The sequence below is a fragment of the Rhinolophus hipposideros genome (genome assembly GCF_964194185.1).
Source record: "Rhinolophus hipposideros genome assembly, chromosome: 1".
NCBI lineage: Eukaryota > Metazoa > Chordata > Mammalia > Chiroptera > Rhinolophidae > Rhinolophus > Rhinolophus hipposideros.
Window position 1 is genome coordinate 32683433 of NC_138047.1, and position 19723 is coordinate 32703155.

The window sequence follows — 19723 nt, forward strand, 5'->3', positions numbered from 1 at the left end:
CGCACTTAGCAGCTACTCCTTGTTTAAAGTAATAATAATTGTTTCTATTGCTACAATTATTGTTATTATTTTGTAGCACTAAATATCTCACTATATTAAATTTTCACTCTCCCATATTATTACTAAATGTAATGCTTTTCTTCTTCCACTTGCGAGTTTCTGTAACCACATACATTTCCTGCTGGAAGGTCATGGCAGGCATATTTTGGAGAACTCCCTTACTCCTTGAGGTTTAATATTTATTACCTAAATATCACTATGCAACCAGAGATTTCTTTTGATGTTCTTGGTTGCATACTACAGAAATCAAATCAGATTAACAGGACAGGAGATTTATTCAAAATGTGTCAAGGAGATCTTAGAACTGATGGAACATCTCAAACCAAAACCATAGAACCTGGATTCCCCTACTGGCCAGGGCTGTGCAGGTTGATACAGGTCAGGAGTAGGACACTAGTGAAACTTGGAGACTTTAGTCAGGTAAACTCCTCTAATCAGCTGGGGAAATATTCTAACTCTTAACTCTTCTTGTTTGTATTAGTCAGTTAGGGCTGCCATAGTAAAATACCACAAGCTGGGTGGCTTAAACAACAGAAATTTACTTTCTCGCAGATATGGAAGTTGGAAATCCAAGATAAAAGCATTGTCAGGGTTGGTTTCTTTTAAGGCCTCTTTCTTCTTTTCTTCTTGGCTTGCAGATGGCTGCTTTCTTGTTTGGTCTTCACATGGTATTTCCCTTGTGCATGGGCATCTATAGTGTCTCTCAGTTTGTCTGCATTTCTTCTTCTTATAAATACACCAGTTGCATTGGATTAAGAATCATCCTAATGGTTTCATTGTAACTAAATCACTAATTTACAGGCTCTCACATTCTGAAGATTAAGGCTTCAACCTGTGAACTTAAGTCAGGGGGAGGGGGAGCAGTACACATTTTAGTACATAACACGGTCATAATATCCAAGGTCCTGGGTAGCATCACCTATGTATTGATTTATTTTTTTAGCTTGTGTCAGATTTGGTTACATTCTTAAATGTTCTTGGATAACTCAAACCAAAGTATCCATAAATTCTAATTGTATATTATAACCAATAAAGGATACATTCTTTGAGTTTTTTCCAATTAAGCATGAAAATGATTTCTATTTATGTTGCTATGCAACAGACTACCTGAAAAACAAACAAACAAAAAAACTGTCTTAAATATACATATGGCCGTTTGGTATGGTTCTGTGGGTTGATTGGATCTACGTGGGCAATTCTCATTCAGGGTTAACATGTGGTTTTAGTCAGAAACCACAGACTTATGCTGGAGACATCTGAAGGTATAACTGGGCTGGGTGTCCAGATGGCTTCTTCACTCACAAACCTGGCACCTAAGCAGGAATTGTGGGAATATCTGGAGACGAGCTAGGATCTCTTTCTTTCCATATTGCATCTCTTACATGATTGGCTTTGACTTCCTCACAGCATGACAGTCCAAGATAGTCAAACTTCATATAAAGTCACCAGCTTCACCCAGTAAACTTTCTAAGACACCCAGACAGAAACTGCAAGATTTCTTATGACTTTCCTTAAGAAACCACTTCTACTACATTCTATTTGGTACATAGGGCCAGAATTCAAGTAGGGAGGGGACTATATAATAGTATGAATATTAGAGGCATGGGTCATTAGGAGTCCATTTTGGATACCAACTACAACTATCATTTTATGATGGGATTGATAACAATGACTGAAAATGGATGGAGATAAGAACTTTCCTCCTGGCTATTTCCTGAAAAATATATCAGTAAGCACAGGATTCACTGTGATACAAATAGGTTTTACTTAATTGTTAAAATACAACTGAGGAGCAAAGTCTCTAAAATTTTCTTTCTATGTTCATAACACCAATATCTGATATAATCATTTACAATCTGAATGCATAATTAAAGTATTCAGTTGTGGGCTTAATTCTGTTACTGTTTTTGTTTTTTGTGGGTAAATTCAAGTAGATAGTCATAAAATGTTGATCTGAATTATGTACTTTATTATTCCCAACTGAATACATAGAAATCAACAAGAATAAAATGTTGAAGAAGTGGTCCTCAAATGTACAGTTTTGTTATATCTTGAAGAGAATATCAGTGTCCCTAGTTGACTTTGGGATTAACAGAGATTACTGGCTTCTTAACTTTATGGAAACCAAAAAAAAAAAAACCTGTTCCTTTTCTTCACTTATTAGAGGACTGATCTAAGACTCATTTAGGCCATTGTTCCACCAGGTGGTGCTGTATCGGGAGTAGAATAAATCATACATTTGGAGGCACTTCTCCCTTTGGGAATGAATGTTGGCTTTACCAGGCTTTTTCTTTTCTTAACTCTTCTTGCCTAACTAACAAGGTTATACTGGGAGCCCAAGGAAGAGGCTCTTGTAGTTTGCACAATACACCAGGGCCAGAGAGAGTTTCCGTATATAACTGTTTTAGAACAGCAAACAGTGTGATCTTTGTTCAGAGCCTCCCCTCTGGATATCTCTCTTCAGATCCCATGGCTTCTTTTTTTGTTAGTTATGTTTGGCTATCTTCTCACATTGGAAGGATTGACCGAAAAGATTAAGATTTCTCTAATAATTTGCACAGACAAACTTCTGGTAGGTTAAGAGATTTGAATTCAGAGTTTTCTTCTAATCACTTCATCTTTCCCTCCTTTGCTTTATGGTTTGCCAACTAGTTAAAGGATTACAATAACCGAGTCAGTGAAACTATATTTCCTGTACGGTTATAGAAAAGGAAATTTTGCCCTGTAGTAATGATAAATGTTTGAACCAAACCATGTTTCCAAGATTCTTTTGAGATTTCCTTCTGTTCTACTAAATTCAATGTACCATCAAGGCCACTAAACATAAATAATATAACTACAGTTCAAAATAATGACAAATCCATAAGTATCATGTATTTTAAAATTTTCTTCAAAACTTTCACTAGTTTCAAGCTCTCCATGTAGAAATATTTCTAACACCAGTTAAAATGAACCAAATTGACCAAAGAAGGATATTCCTCTACTTTTTTATTAACATATTTATTTATATTCTATTTTGTTTCAAAACAGAGTTAAGAAAGCTCTGCAGATGACTTAAAACCTTTTAATGAAATTCATGAAATCACAATATTGTTATCTAGCCTTGAGTACAAGCTTATATGTAAAACTGAATACAAAAATTGAAACAAGATTTAAAAATGGCTATTTAGATATGCTGCATTTTTAAAATTAATTTTTAAAGAAGAAATCCTATGTTAAAAATGGAGAAGGACACTAATACAACATTTTGTCTCTTAGTAGATGTTTTTCAAATATATCTGGACAAGAATGTGTCGCTCTTATATTTCTCAAGAGGAAATGGATTTCATTGCATCTCTAAATAACTCATTCTGATGCTTTAAAATTTACTGTCAAAAAATATTGGTTAAGCAAATTTGAAACCCATTCTGTTGCTTTCTCAGTTCAGTTCAGACTTAACTATGGGGAAGTTAAAAAAGAACTGTGCTGTTCATACAGAAATACTTGTAATATGCATGTATGCTGCCCAAGTGATATCCCATCAACTCATGGGTCTCCAGATTGTCTGTGGAACATTGTGATAAACGAGGCTTCAGATAATCTCCCTGTATAGGAAAGAGTGTTTGTCAGAGCCAGGGCTATAATTCCAAAGTCAGTATAAATATATGCATTAAACATTACTGTAAAAGGGTATAGTAGAGAAAAATAAATGTGATCAGTATGATTCTTAAATTCTCTTGTCATGTTCATATATCACAATACACATTTCTACAGTTCTGCAATGCTGACATTGTTTTTTGATCTATGCAATTATTTTCTAGCTTGAATATATGTTTTTCTCCCCTTTTATTTGTTCTTTATTACTTTGTATTTATTTCTGTAGGCACTCAATCTAGGGGTTTTCAAAGTTTATTTAAAAAAAATTAACAAAAACACTTGTTCAAGTTAGATGCAGAACTTTCATCCAGTTGTCAAATAATTTTCAAAAAATAAGAGAACTCTTTAAGACAATATGCAATTAAAAGGTTGATTACTTAGTACACAGTCTAAGAAACATGGGGATTCTGAGAAATAGAAATAAATAAGCAAAATTTTCCCTTCCCTTCCCTTCCCTTCCCTTCCCTTCCCTTCCCTTCCCTTCCCTTCCCTTCCCTTCCCTTCCCTTCCCTTCCCTTCCCTTCCCTTCCCTTCCCTTCCCTTCCCTTCCCTTCCCTTCCCTTCCCTTCCCTTCCCTTCCCTTCCCTTCCCTTCCCTTCCCTTCCCTTCCCTTCCCTTCCCTTCCCTTCCCTTCCCTTCCCTTCCCTTCCCTTGTCTAACTCAGATAGACTGATTCAAAAAGTTAAATCTGAAAGGCCTTGACTTTAAAAGTTAAGCCCAAGGAGGATTTTTTTCCTCCCCAGTCTGGGAAACCAAGCATGAAATGGCAGGAAAAAACAAAAATAAAAAATATGCACGTGGAATACTTTAAAACTAAACAGATCTGGTATTAAAATATGACATTGACAGTTCACTATATGGCTTTTAACGAGTCAATTTAACACTTGGATTCTCAGTAGCTTTACCTGTAAAATCTGTAAATTACCTGTAAAATAATGTACTCTCACATGATTTTTTTTGATTGCAGATAAATATCAAACACTGTTATATACAAGTTACTCAATACATGATAGCTACTAAAATTAGTTATTACAATTATTATAGAAGTCAGAATTAAATTTTATCAAGCCATAGCTACCTAAATCTTTTCCTCCTGAATAAACGTATCCCTTTTTGTGATGCACAAAATTAGTGCCAATTTCAGAAATACATATGAAACAGGTATGTTTCATGTCAGACAAAGATATGGTACTTATATGGCTTTTGTGATTTTTCCTCAATAATAAAAGGAATGAAAAATAAGTCAGGCAGAATCAAGATATTCAGAGTTCTATGACAGCAGTAACTTTTTGTTCTGGATACTCTTGACAAGGGAATTTTAAATCTTAGACAACATCATCTTTTAGAATTCTTTTTAGATTTCTATAAGGTGCACTGTATATGTAGAAAGACTTGAAATTTTTTTCTGCAGAAAAATAAAAATTAATTGTAAACCTTAAGAGATATTTGACTTCCTGTACTTCTCACTTCAGGTTAGGAGCTTCAAGGGATGAATGATGGTACAAGAACAGAAATGCTCAAATTAAACGATTTGAGTTTAATTAAGTGAAGCTGATGATTCATGTGATAAGGCAATAGTATTATACTGCCAATGATTTACAGCTAGAAATCCTTGTGTATGAAAAGAATGAAATTTTACTTAGTGGAAACACAGCTGGTGGGCCCTAAATTCTGTTTACCAATCTTAGGGAACCTGCACAGAGCAATGCATATTTTCCTGCATTTTTATATATGAAAGACTAGATTTGAAAATGTGCTAGATTTGTCCCAAGAACTATTACCACTCAGGATCCATTATGATTTTCCAGATTTTATTCCTGCAAATTTTCAGAGAGGTTTTCCCTCATATTTCAGAGTGGCAGACTTTAAAGCACAGCTTATTTTATGCCTTACTAATTTTAATCAAATGGATCCATTTGATGTACATTCCTCTCTGCTGGTGTATCAGACACACATATGGGCTTCGGTATTGAATTCCTATTCTCTGCAACAGTGGGGTCACAAGATGGTGGATAGGGATCAATACAGGGAAAGAAGACACAAAGCAAAAATTGGAGGCTCCCAATTGATCTCTTCTGGACTTCTGGTCTGTACTTTGTACAAAAGAAATGATCAGTTTCAGTAGCTGAAAAGTGATCTCTAGACATTGTCAGGTGACAGCCATGCTAGATTCTGGAAAAATGAGGATATGGGCAAGTATCAGGGTTAACTTTCAGAAGTCAAGAAAGTTTAGATGTATGGCTTTCATTTTTCCAAACTTCTATAAAGTTACTGTGCAACAAGAGTAAACATACTATGAATTTTAGGCCAAATCTGGCCCACCATCATTTTTTATTAAGTTTTACTGGAATTTTTAGGTTATTTGGAAGATCATCAAATGATCACATCTTTACTGCCCCAACTATTTTTAAAAATCTTAATTCATATTTCTATCTATTTCATTGAAAATAATAGCAGATAGCCCATGCTATATTTATAATAAATACAGAATACAGAGCATAGTAAACATAAAGAACACCACTTAATTTATTATCCCTGGATAGGTGAAGATCATGTTAAAAATCAAAGCCAAATTCTTATAAAACTATCATAAAATGTGGCCTAGTTCTCTTATTCTCAATTGCATTTTACAGTTGGTATTTCCATTTGACCTCTGGGCCAAGCCAGGAGTGATTCATAGGTCACTACAAATACAACTCTTAAATCTAAGGGCAAAATTGAATGAAAGACTCATCCATCTTCTTCAGTCCAGAAACCCATGTGAAATAGTTTGTCTAGAATGTAACTTTTTTTTTTATTTGTAATCATAGCATAAACTTAAAAGTCTGTAAGAGTTTGAGTAGATTTCCAGAAAGTCCCTTTCTTACGTGGTGTTTTTGTTATATGTGTGCTATCCCAGATATTATACATTCTTTTAAGTCTTCAAGTCTTACCTTGTGCACTATGTAAGAGGGATCATAATACCTTTTCTTAAGAAAGAAAGAAACTAAGCAATGTGATGTTTGAGATTACTTTCAGGTCTAAGCTGAATACAGGAGGTGCTCATTGAAAATTAAGCCAGTTGTCATTTTATATTTACCCTACAGACCACAATCTAAACATGAGGAAATTCCAAATCCTGTCAAATCTCAGGAATGCTAGCTGGCAATTTTTGCTACTGCTTTAATAAGAGAAAAATAAGTCACACACACACACACACACACACACACACACACACACACAGTTAAGTTTGCTGACATGATTGATCAGACCTATTTATATGCATATGTCATTGTCAGAATTCTCAAATCTAGTTTCCTTAAAAACACCAGTTGTATCAGTCATGGGTATATATTACTTGGGTTTTCTCTTATGAAGTACTTACTGTTCAGTGATAAGGAGTACATTTAGTTCAGAGCCTCTGATTACTAACACCTTCAGGATTGCCTCAGTTTTCAAATGACAAGCACACTGTTCCTGGGAAGCCTCCCACCTAATACTGAGGATGGTAGAGGCACTAAGATATTGCAGTTCCCTCAACATGAAGCTCTTCTAGCAAACAATTTTTGTTCCAGTGCTGCCTATGGTTTGTTGAAGACTACTGTATCTTCATTGTAGTTTGACACTCTCTCTGCTCATTTTTGGTATTTTTATCTCTCCTCCCCCACAAGCATTTCATCCCCTGTAAAACTCTTGCCTTGCTAACTGTCTTAGCCTCTACTCCTCAGTTTATTTGACTGACAGACAGAATATTTGATGAGATATTAATTAATATGGTTATTTAATAAAAAGTTCCATGCCCAAACAAATTCATTTCACAGATATTCACAAATACACTCCTCACAAATAGCATTATAAAATATTTGCAGCAATCACATTTGCTTAATGTTTTTCAATTTGCATTTTTTTTTACATTTTTTAAAATTTATTGGGGTGACAATTGTTAATGAAATTACATAATTTCAGGTGTACAATTCTGTATTACATCATCTATAAATCCCATTGTGTGTTCACCACCCAGAGTCAGTTCTCCTTCCATCACCATATATTTGATTCCCCTTACCCTCATCTCCCTCCCCCCACTCCCCTTACCCTGGTAACCACTAAACTCATAGACACAGTCAGTTTGCATTTTGAGACCTATTTAAGAGCATAATGCTTTTCTCAAAATTTTCTTTTTAATATCTCTGATTCTAGTGTTCTGCAGATTTTTATATATTTGCTGTAATGGTGCTACAAGAAATGTTCTTATGTTTGAAAAAGAAAAGGTTCTCTCCAGCCCTTCTTCATGCCATATCTTAACTTTGATTCTTCAAAAGAGTTCATCCAATTGGCAATAATCAATGATGATCACTTAACTTTCTTACTGGAGACCAGGTAAACTTAGAAATTAAAGGTCAGAGGCATGGACAGTCCATTCTCTTTTCCCTTCTACCTATGCTCTGGTTGGCTCTCATTCTTATACTATGTAGCTGCTCAGAATGTATAAAGATACTGAATTTGGATTTGGGTTTATGCTTTGGGGAGGTTTCATCATTCTCTAATCTGCGCTTTGAGATAAAGATAAGCATCCCAGAGAATTCTTCTGCTGAAGATAGCAGGCAATAGGAGAAGACAGATTCAGCTAAGAATAATGCTAATTTGTTTTCCTTTGACCTCGCCTCTTGTTCATCTATCTTTCTTATAGAATTTTTGGTCATGAAGAATGCCAGACATCCCTATCCTCTGGCCATCTTCACACCATCAGAATTCACCTTTCATTCTAATACTTGGCTTGGTCAGTTTAGCTCTCTCTGGATCTTATTTTAAAGACATCTTTATTTTTCAACTAACTTTCCCCACCACTCTTATACTTCTTAAGGGGTATGTTGACTCAGAGCAGTAATGAGGAATACAACATGACAAACTCAGTATATTTTATTCAGGGAAATATGAAACTCAGTGATATTTTCTGAGATTATTTTCATGGCTTTGGTGAATAGGTCTTGTAAATGAGTGCTAGGAATAAAGGTCTCATTAGAAATTATTTTAGTACATCAATATCTAGATTGATATTTCAAATATACCACTTCAGGGAAATCATTATATTAGCTTCAGAGATAGAGGAGAATAAGAGAGTGACTCTACAATACCCTTAAAAAAGTATTAGTTAAAAACACTTTTCTGTCTTTGGGTATTTGTGGACATCTAGTCCAATTTGCCTGCTGTGGATACCACATGGTTATACAATCAGTTTCTTATATAGGGAATTAGGGAGTACTCAGTTAACCCTCATAGACACTGTAAGGCACCTAGTAAGGTAATCTTCACAGAGACATTATGCTTGTGATATCAAATTAAATACAGGATTCATGAAACCTGAATCAGTTCCTAGCTCTGTCTCTTATTACCTATGAGAAGCTGAGTAAGTGATTAACCTCTCTGAAACTCAATATATTCACTTGTAGAAATGGGAATCACAATGTCCTTGTTCCATCACAGGAATGATAAGAACAACCAGGTTAGAAAAGGTATGGAAATTACTTTTTAAGTGGGAGAGCATTATGTAAATGAGATGAAAAACATCAGAACAAACCTTAGAAAAAGGGTGTACAGGAAATAAGTTTTTGTTCTGGTCCTCAAATTTCACTATAGATAGCCCAAATGCTCCCTGGCTGTCTGCAATCTATAGACAAATTATGGTAAATATCATTCTAAGATGGTTTCTTTGATCTCTGCTCTTTGGTAGGGAATCTTGCTTCCAGCCAATAGAACATAGCAAAGGAAATGGGATGTGATTCCCTTGACTAAGAAACATTATATGGAAAAGGTTATGGTTACAGTATGTCACTCTCATGATCTCATTATGTTATATAAAACTCTCTCTTTCCAGACTGGAGTAAAAAATTACCCTAGTGACACTAAAGAAGCAAGCGCTCATGACGTTAATTGCCTGTGGAGAGCATCATGAGGCCAAACTGCAGGGGGCCTCTAGAAGCTGAGGACCTCAGTCCTACAACCACAGCAACTGAATTCTGCAAACAAGTATGTCATCCTGGAAAAGGATCCAGAACCTTAGATGAAACCAGTTCTGACTGACATTTTAATTGCAGCCTGTGGAATTCTAGCAGAGGATTTTCCTAAGAAATGTTCAGATTCCTGATCCTTGTCAATATGAGGTAACAGATGTGTGTTGTTTTAAATCATGAAGTTTGTGGAAATCTGTTTTTTAGTCATGGAAAATGAGTAAACCAGATTACAGATCTTTCCTTTTGCAGTCAAACTAAACTGTCTGGTTTTCCAAAACTAATCTGACTTATGCATAGACACTGTGTTAATAGTTAAATATCCATTCTAGTTAATATACAAAAATGGCAAATTTACATATACGGTAACTGTAAATGCCTTAACTTGATAATTTTCAAAAGAAGTTACTCAGAGCCTCAGAGATGTTTCAAGGAAGAGGCTTAGGGTTACAGATGGGTAAGTTGATAGAAAAGGAATATACAACAACAACAACAAAAACCCATAGTTCCTGACTCCTGCTGTTCTGCTTATAAATGCATCAACTCCTTTTGGTGTACAAATTAGAAATTACTTTTAACAAGTGTTACTCTTACAAAACATTTGAAAATGACTTCTTTAAGCCAAATCATTAGTGGATGGTGCAAAATTTAAGTGGTGAAGGGAGGTATCATCATAATCCTGGTTTCTAGCATATGCAGATATTCAATAAAGAAAGAAGAAGAAAGGAAGAAAAGAAGGAAAGTAGGAAGGAGAGAATAAAATAATGCATGTGAAAATTCTAGGCTCCTAATAGACACATAAAAATGTTAGTATTTAAAATAACTTGTTTTATGTATTTATAAAATTTTATTTTCTCATAATCTTGAGAAGCAATAATATCTGCCTTTTTAAGGGGAAATCATAACCACATTAGCATTTTATTTTTGTTGAAGGTGCTAAAATCCAAGCAAACTGATAATGACTAATAGATAGAACATAAAATAAAATATGTACGGGTTAAATAACATATTCACTGGCCTACAGGTAAGTGTATTAGATAGCTAAAGCAGATTTCAGGTCAAGATGGTGGAATAGGTAAATGCTGTGCTTGCCTCCTCCCATGACCACATTAAAATTACAACTAAACTACAGAACAATCATCATTGAGAATCACCTGAAGTCTATCTGAACAGAAGTCCTACAATTAAGGACATACAGAAGCCACCTCGAGATTGATAGGAGGAGCAGAGATGCAGAATGGGTTAATTCCACACAAACCTGTCATGGTTAAAAATTGGAAGGGGTATCTTGGCTGAAGAGGTCCCCTCAAGCGATCCCAGCCCTACACCAGGTTCCCCACCCCAGGTTCCAGTGCCAGGGAGACAAGTCCCTACAACTTCTGGCTGTGAAAAACAGTAGAGATTGTGTCTGGACTAGACAGAGGATAACTTGATTCCCAGGAGCTACTTTTTAATAGCCTGTGTACTCAATCACTGAAGGACTCACTCGCTCTGAGCTCCCAAACTGGGGCAGCAGCTGGAAAGACACCAAAGAAATACAAGGAGGAAGTAAATTGTTTGGGATCAGGCCAACGGCTGGAGGGGCAGCTTTCTCCTAAATAGAAGTGCTGGCAGAATCCACTGTTTCATTGTTGAGCTCTCCTCCCTCTCAGCATAGAGATGCAGACAGCCTCCTTATCTGAGTCTCCATCAACCTGGCTAACACCATTCATTTGCCCTGCCCTGGTGATTCCGAGACCCAACACAGTCCAACTTGCTGGGCCACCCAAGATGCTTCCAGTGGCTTTTCCATATCAATGGCCTATTGTGGCTCATGCTGCAGACTTTCCTAAAATCTCAAATCCCAAACAAGCAGCATCTGGCTTTGATGTGTCCTGTACCTCTTGGTGAGTAGCCCCAAGCATGGCACAAGCAGCAGCCAGCCTAAGTTTAGGGCCTGGCTTCTTAAGGTACCTCCTAGAGGCTCAGTGCAGGTGGCAGCCATCTGTGGAATTCTTTGTAGCTCATGCCAGGTGGCCCTGGGCTGGACAAAGGCTGCAGTTGAACTTCCCCTGCAGTGAGGCCCCTCCCAGGAGGCGCTGGGGCTGGCATGCCCAGTGGCCAGCATCAGATGGATCTGCAACATCATCTGGCTGCCTCCAAAGATAACACATCAAAAAGGCAGACTGGGCAGGTATCAGAGCCCTACTAAGGAGAATCCTGCTCCATAGAGTCAGACCTTGCACAATAGCTCCTTTGCTGCAGTCATGGCCAGTCCTTACAACCAATCAGCAAAGGGACAATTTGTCTCATTGACATATAAACATCCACCAAGCTTCAACTACACAGAAGAACACACACAACCCATACAAGGGACACACCTGGAGAACCCAGCTCAATTGACCAGGGAGACAATGCCACTGTGCTCCACAGCACACCTATTACATAAGGGCAACTACTTAGACCAAGAGACATAGTATCCGTACCTAAAGCAAACACAGGGAGACAGCCAAAATCGGGAGAGAAAGAAACATGTTCCAAATGAAAGAATGGAACAAAGCTCCAGAAAAAGAACTCAACAAAATGGAGACAAGCAATCTACTAGATGCAGAGTTCAAAACACTGGTCATAAGGATGTTCAATGATCTCAGGGAGATGTTCAACAAAGAGATAGAAAACATAAAAAAAGAACCAGCCAGAATTGAAAACATGTAACTGAAATGAAGAATACTATATAGGGAAGCAACAATAGATTAGACAAAGTAAAAGACTGAATCAGAGATTTAGAAGATAAGGTAGAAGAAAACACCAATCAAAAAACAAAAGAAAAACAGAATCCAAAAAACATGAGGATAGTTTAAGGGGCCTCTGGGACAACGTCAAGCATATCAACATTCTGATCATAGGGGTACCAGAAGGAGAACAGAGAGACCAAGGAATTGAAAACCTATTTGAAGAAATAGTGACAGAAAACTTCCCTTACCTGGGGAAGAAAAGAGACATTTAAGCCCAGGAAACACAGAGAGTCCCAAACAAGATCCCAACCCAAAGAAGCCCACACCAAGACACGTCACAATTAAAATGCCAAAGGTGAAAGACAAAGAGAGAATCTTAAAAGCAGCAAGAGTAAAACTGTTAGTTTCCTAGAGGGGAACTCCCGTAAGACTGTCAGTTGATTTCTCAACAGAAACTTCTCAAGCCATAAAAGATTGGTAGAAAATATTCAACATGATAAAAAGCAAAGACCTACAACTAAGACTAATCTATCCAGGAAAGCTATCATTTAGATAGCCTTGAAGGAGAGGTGAACAGCTTCCCAGATAAGAAAAAGATAAAGGAGTTCATCACCACCAAATTAGTATTACAAGAAATGTTAGGGGACTTCCATAGAAATAAAACAAAACAAAAAGATCAAAAATGTGAATAATAAAATGGCAATAACTACATATCTATCAACAATTACTTTCAATGTAAATGGGTTAAATGCTCCAATCAAAAGATAGTGTGGCTTAATAGATAAGAAAGAAGGACACTTACATATGCTGCCTACAAGAAACTCACCTCAGATTAAAAGACACACATAGACTGAAAGTAAAGGGATGGAAAAATATATTTCATTAAAATGGAAACAAAAACAGAACAAAAAACAGCTGGGTTTGTAATGCTTATACCAGATAAAATGGACTTTAAAACAAAGGCTATAACAAAAGACAAAGAAGAACCCAGTAATCCCACTCTGGGTTTTTATCTGAAGAAACCCAAAATGCTACTTAAAGGGGACATGTGGTTCCATATGTTCATTGCAGTATTGTTTATAATGGCCAAGACGTGGAAGTAGCCAGGTGTCTGTCAATGTATGAATAAGAAGTAGATGGCACATATATACAATAGAATATTTTTCGGCCATGGAAGGGAATGGGTTCTTGCCATCTGCGGCAGCATGTGTGGACCTGGAGGGTACTGTGATGAGTGGAGATGTCAGACAGAGAAAGACAGATTCAATGTGATTTTTCTTATATATGGAATCTAAAGAACAAAATAAAAGAACAAAACAGAAACAAATACATTAATTCAAAGAACATTTTGATAGTTGCCAGATTAGGGGTGGGGGTGACTGGAAAAGGGGAGGAGATTAAAAAGTACTAATTGGCAGTTACAAGATAGTCATGGGGATATAGAGTATAGCATAAGGAATATAGTCAATAATATTGTAATAACTAAATATGGTGTCATATTGGTATTAGGTTTATTGGGGTTATAGATAGGAGAGGGTCAGGGGCAGAGTGAAAAAGTTGAGAGCATTAAGAAATACAAATTGGCAATGACAAAATAGTCATGGGGATGTAAAATAGAGCATAGGGAATATAGTCAATAATATGGTAATGACTACGTATAGTGCCAGGTGGGTACTAGACTAATCGGGGGATCACTTCTTAAAATTATATCGATGTCTAAACACTACGTACAACTGAAATTAATATAAAATAATGTTGAATGTCAACTGTTGTTAAAATTTAGAAAGGGAGGGAGTAAAGGGGAATAAGAAATCTAAATTTCCAGTTATAAAACAAATAAGTCATGGGGATGTGATGTTCAGCAGAGGGAATATAGTCAATAATATTGTGCTAGCATGGTACGGTGTCGGATGGTAAGTGAACTTATCATGGTGATCACTTCTTTAGATAAATAAATGTTGAATAACGATGTTGTACACCTGAAACTAAAATAATATTGTATATTAGCTATATTTTAATAAAATTCTTTAAAAAAACGCACAGAAACAGAAGTTAAAGCATTTCAAGGAGTTCACTTGCACTCATGGAATTGAGACACTTTTAGAGAGCACCCAGACTGCAAATAGTAAAATGAGATTCAAGTTTCCACGAACAGTGAAGAAATTCTTATTTTAAATATTATTTTAAAATGTGCTTGAGACTTTAAACTCCTGAGAAGTAAAAAAGGATGTTTTTCCCTTATAGGCTGTTAACTCCTTGATTTCATTTCCCACCATTTGTTCTCTTTCCTAACCAAATTTTAAAACTAATTCATGGGAAAAAGATTTTAGTCAGTGTCCCTCACCGTATGAATTTTAGGAGTCATTCAATTGTGTGATGTGAATGACTTTGTGTGTGAAAATTATAGGCAGTGTGATAGGAAGGAAGGACGACAAAGGACAAAAGACTAGTGCAGTTTGACTAGGGAAATTATATAGGTCACTCATGATGCTCACTTTGAACATATGAAAAAATTACATGCTCAATTATTTCTGTCCTAGAAAATCAGCGAGTAAAGGGAATTTCTATACAACCTAAAAGTAGGGAGTAATTGGTAAACAAGTAATACTTTTATATGAAAAATTAAATATAATTGTGGTGGTCATGATGATATAATGCTCACGCTTCTCTTCAAGAGAATCTATTGCAGTTTGTTGTCTGACAGTTTGCAGTTGTTCTGGGGACTTACTTGTTCCTGATGGGGCCACAGGCTCCTTTAGACCACTCCTAGCCAATGATCGAACACATTTGGGGTACAGTATTTGGGCTATTTATGCCATCTGCTGAACCCCTCTAAAAGGCAGTCTTTGCTAAGAGACTCCCTGTTGTCCTGGATAATACTTTCTCAGAGCTGCTGATCCTTTTATTTCTTTTCTGTCAGTAGAAACTCCGTATAAAGAACGTGTGATTGTAATATTGAATTTACGGTCCAGACCTAAAGCTGTGCTTTTCTATGATTTCATGAAATAAACCTAAAATAGCAGAGTTGGCACTCTAGGCAGCCAAAGACTTGGTTGTTATTTTTATTATTGTTTTATTGTTTTGACAGTATATATATACATATATATGACAGTATATATATACATATATATATATTATGAAATTCTAATATAACCTTTGTGGCAGGGTATTGGTTTTAGTGAAGATGGACATGAGTTAATACATTAGAAATAAGAGTGGCTTGGTGGTTCAACCAGAAAATAATAGGAAATATTGTCTGAAAGCCTGTCAGTTCCTCGTGCAATCCTATGGAAGTCACTGAAATTGACAGTTCTTTATGATACAACAATAGTGGGTCACTCTTTTTGTAAGCTTACATGGGTCAGTGAGTGTCTTCATATTTTTGATGTTCTAAATATGTAAGATTTTCTTCCAATGTGTTAAAATTGCGACTTCTTTGGTGTTTAGGGTTGTTTTACAGTTAAAATGAAAAGTGTCATTCATATCTGAACAGTCATTATGTTCCATAGTACTGTTAAACATAATCACAAAGAACATTGTATAAATGGCATCTGCTCCATGAATACTAAGCAAAATCTTTTTGATTTCAGTTGCTGGCTGCCCACTATCATTTGCATCATAAATGTTCCACACAATGTGAAGAGAATGAACACACTGGTTCTTCTGCTCCACCAAATGACAGACTCAACAGCTTCATTTACATTACTTCATGTCTAGATAACTGAGTTTAGTTGTCCTGAAGATATGCATCGCTTCATTTCTTGTATTTGCAGGCTTGAAATTGGTATGTGGTTGTGACAGGAAATTGTACTAACATGGGGTTAAATGATTGTTTGTTAACATGCTAAAATTTTAAGAACATTTGTCTATTGCATGTAAGCATGAATCTCCAGGTGTCTAGTTAAAACCCACAAGTCTCAGTCACAAGGCATAGTCTCATCTCAGAGTTGTGAGAATGTGACTTATCCCAGGACTGTGGCTACATAGGTACAGCCTGCCCACAAAGAATTCAGTGATAGAGAAAGCCTGGATAATTCCATTTCAAATTATGGGTTGGATGATTGTCAGCACCTTTTATATTATAGCATGTTCATATCAATGTACATTTTGTACTAAAAAATAGTAGAACACTTAAAAATAGATATTCTTACATCCATATAGCTTACCTATCAGGGATAATAATTAAGGCAGTGTTCACCATCATGACTATACTGTTTGTTTCTGAAAATTCTTGCTGGGAAATAAAACCATAGACCAGTAAACAACTTCATTGAATGCCTTAGGAATATCCCTTGAGGAATATGTTTTCCTTCAAGTATGTAAGCCATACATTAAAGTTCTCAGGAGAAATTATTTTTAATAAATACAACAGAGAACTCCATGTTCTGTTTTCCCAGATGGTAGGAGAAGCCATACACTGGATCCTCCAAAACATAATTAAATGTGATCCTCAGAAATTCTTCCTCCCATGTGCTGTTGTCAGCAGTGCTGTCAGAATAAGGAGGTTCATATTCCAAGCAGCCATGGCATATCAGTTGTATTTAGACAGCCGAGACATCACTTTTCCTGCTCTTTGGGGAATTTTTCATTTGGCTTGCTTCTTAGGGTTTGCTTGACCCATAGCACTACCTGGTAAATGCCTTCTATGTATCCCACCTCACCCTTAGATATGTGAGGTGTGATCAAGCAATACAGTGAACATTAAAATTAAAAATATTATTACAGTAAAAGACACATTGCTATTAATCCTCCTCAAAATACTCCCCCTCACTTCGAACACACTTATCTCACCCTTCTTGCCATTTTCTGAAGCAGTTCTGGAAGTCCTCTTTCATGAGTGTCTTTAGTTGCAATGTCGTGGCTGCCTCAATGTCCTGAATCGATCAAAACATTTATCTTTCATGCTCATTTTGACTTTGAGGAAGAAACAGAAGTTGCAGGGTGCCAGACCTGAGGAATAAGGTGGATGAAGACACACCGTAATGTTTTTATTTGACAGAAATTGCCATACCAGAAGCGATGTATGACATGGAACCTTTCCATTGCAATCACAAAATACAGTGAATGCTGCTGCCGAGTCACATCCAATGGAAAGGCAGGGATCTTCAATATAGGAAGCAGCACATGGAACCTTAGTAACAGTGTGTGACGCGTTTCAACTTGTTCTGTGCAATCAGTCAGATGTGAGCCACAGTTGAGAGAAGGTGGTTTTAAAGGGTGCCATAAATCATCCTCCATCATGACAATGCCCTGTGTCACACATTCTTCTGGTATAGCAATTTATGTCAAATAAAAACATTACAGTGTGTTTTCATCCACATTATTCACTGGATCTGACTCTGAGTGACTTCTGAGTCACGCAGAAGTCTTCCCCAAAGTCAAAATGACCATGGAAGGTAAATGTTTTGATTGATTCAGGACATGGAGGCAGCCACGACAGCACAACTAAAGACACTCACAAAAGAGGACTTCCAGAACTGCTTTAGAGTGACAAGAACGATGAGATAAATGTGTTCAAAGTGAGGGGATTGATGGCAATGTGTCTTTATATCTATATCTATATCTATATCTATATCTATATATCTATATATATATATATATATATATATATACATTCACCAAATTGTTTAATCACACCTCATGTATACAACTGGAGGGGACCTCATAGGGCATTAACAACACATAAAAATAACTCAAATAGTCTGAGAAAGCCCAAAAAAGTACTACTGATGATAATGAAAATGCAAATAGATTCCAGGGAAACTTCCTGGAAGATCTTACAAAGTAATAGCACTGAAGCACCAACCCTTCTATAGCTGTAGACTGAAGAAGGCATTAAGAGAGCTCTCTCACCAGTACCCCAGGTGAAGGCACAACACTTTTATACCAATATGTTGAATCTGCTCAAGGTCCTATTAGCTCAAGAAAGGTTTGCCAACTACAAGGTGAAACTGTATTTAGTATAAGAAATTATAATTCAGAAAAAAATGAAAAGAACAAGCAAGTCCTTTGCATTAAAACATAATGTTAATATCCACTATTTACTAAGCATTTACTCTGAGAAAGGAGCTCATTCTGGATAAATGTTTTGTATTCTTTACCTTACATAAATACAAAAGTAAACTGGCAAGCTTGGTATAATTATCTTCAATTTATTACTGAAAGCAGTGAGGCTCTCAGAGATTAAATAATGTAGGCAAGTTGAAAAAAAAAAGAAAAGTGATATTCTAGAATTAAAATCCCATCAGTTTGACGCCTGAGCTTGACTTATAACCAATACACTATATTGATGGGGTTAGCTCTTTCTCATATATCCCTTGACTAGTGGATTTGGGGTTGTACAATAAGTGCATTTCAGTCACTGCCCAGGTAGCCAATGGCATAAATTTTTTCTTTGTGTTATTTAGCTCTATGAAAAATTTATCTGTTTCAGAAATACCAACTAATAGAATTATATTGAATCATATAGTTCTTGGTCGCTGCAGCCATGTCTTCTTGTATCTTATCTATCTTCTTTGAATCTTGATTTTTCATTTCTTGGCCTGGTATATATTATCTCCATTTGTCATCTCATGGTCTTTTCCAGTGGATTCACAGTTCTCATTAAACAATATTAGAATTATTTCTCTAAAATGAACATTGGTCTGTCTCTTACTCAACTTCTATTACCTCTTTCTCTTTCCAAAGTGTATCCAATGTTTGCTTTGTAATCACTGCTTTCTGCAAAGGCTATGTATTTCTTGAAGCTGACCCCACCTTCGACTACAGTTATAGGTTCTGATTATTTTAGCCCAGTCAATTCAGTCCATCACCTTGCCCATGATTAAGGATGGTTTAAGAGTACGAATATGATTTCAGCTGGTGTTCTCATTTTGAATTCCTTAGAATACTGTTTGAGAAATCCTTTTTTCTTTGCTGGACATAGATGAGGGAATATGTAGCTCTAGTCATAGTGGATAGTCATTGCCCATCCATAATATTAGCTTGTTTTAGGTATTTTGGTTGTCAGAGCAAAAAATAAAGAAAGAGACTAGGTATTTGATACCATTATTGGGCTTCTGGATCTACAAATTCTGAAGTGTACCTTACTCTAATCTCCAGTTGTGATCTTCGGTTAGGCCAACAAATCCTTTTAATGTTTATGCCAATTTTAGAGGGGCCCATATTATGTGGAAACATAAGGGTCCTAATTGATAGAGATGGTGGCACCAGAATCTGAGGGGTTAAATGAGCAGGAAATATAGGCTGAAGAACTATCAGAATTTATCTTAGGCTGCGGAGTTACGGTATTTGTGTAATTGGTTACATTGCTACCATTACATGTTTGGA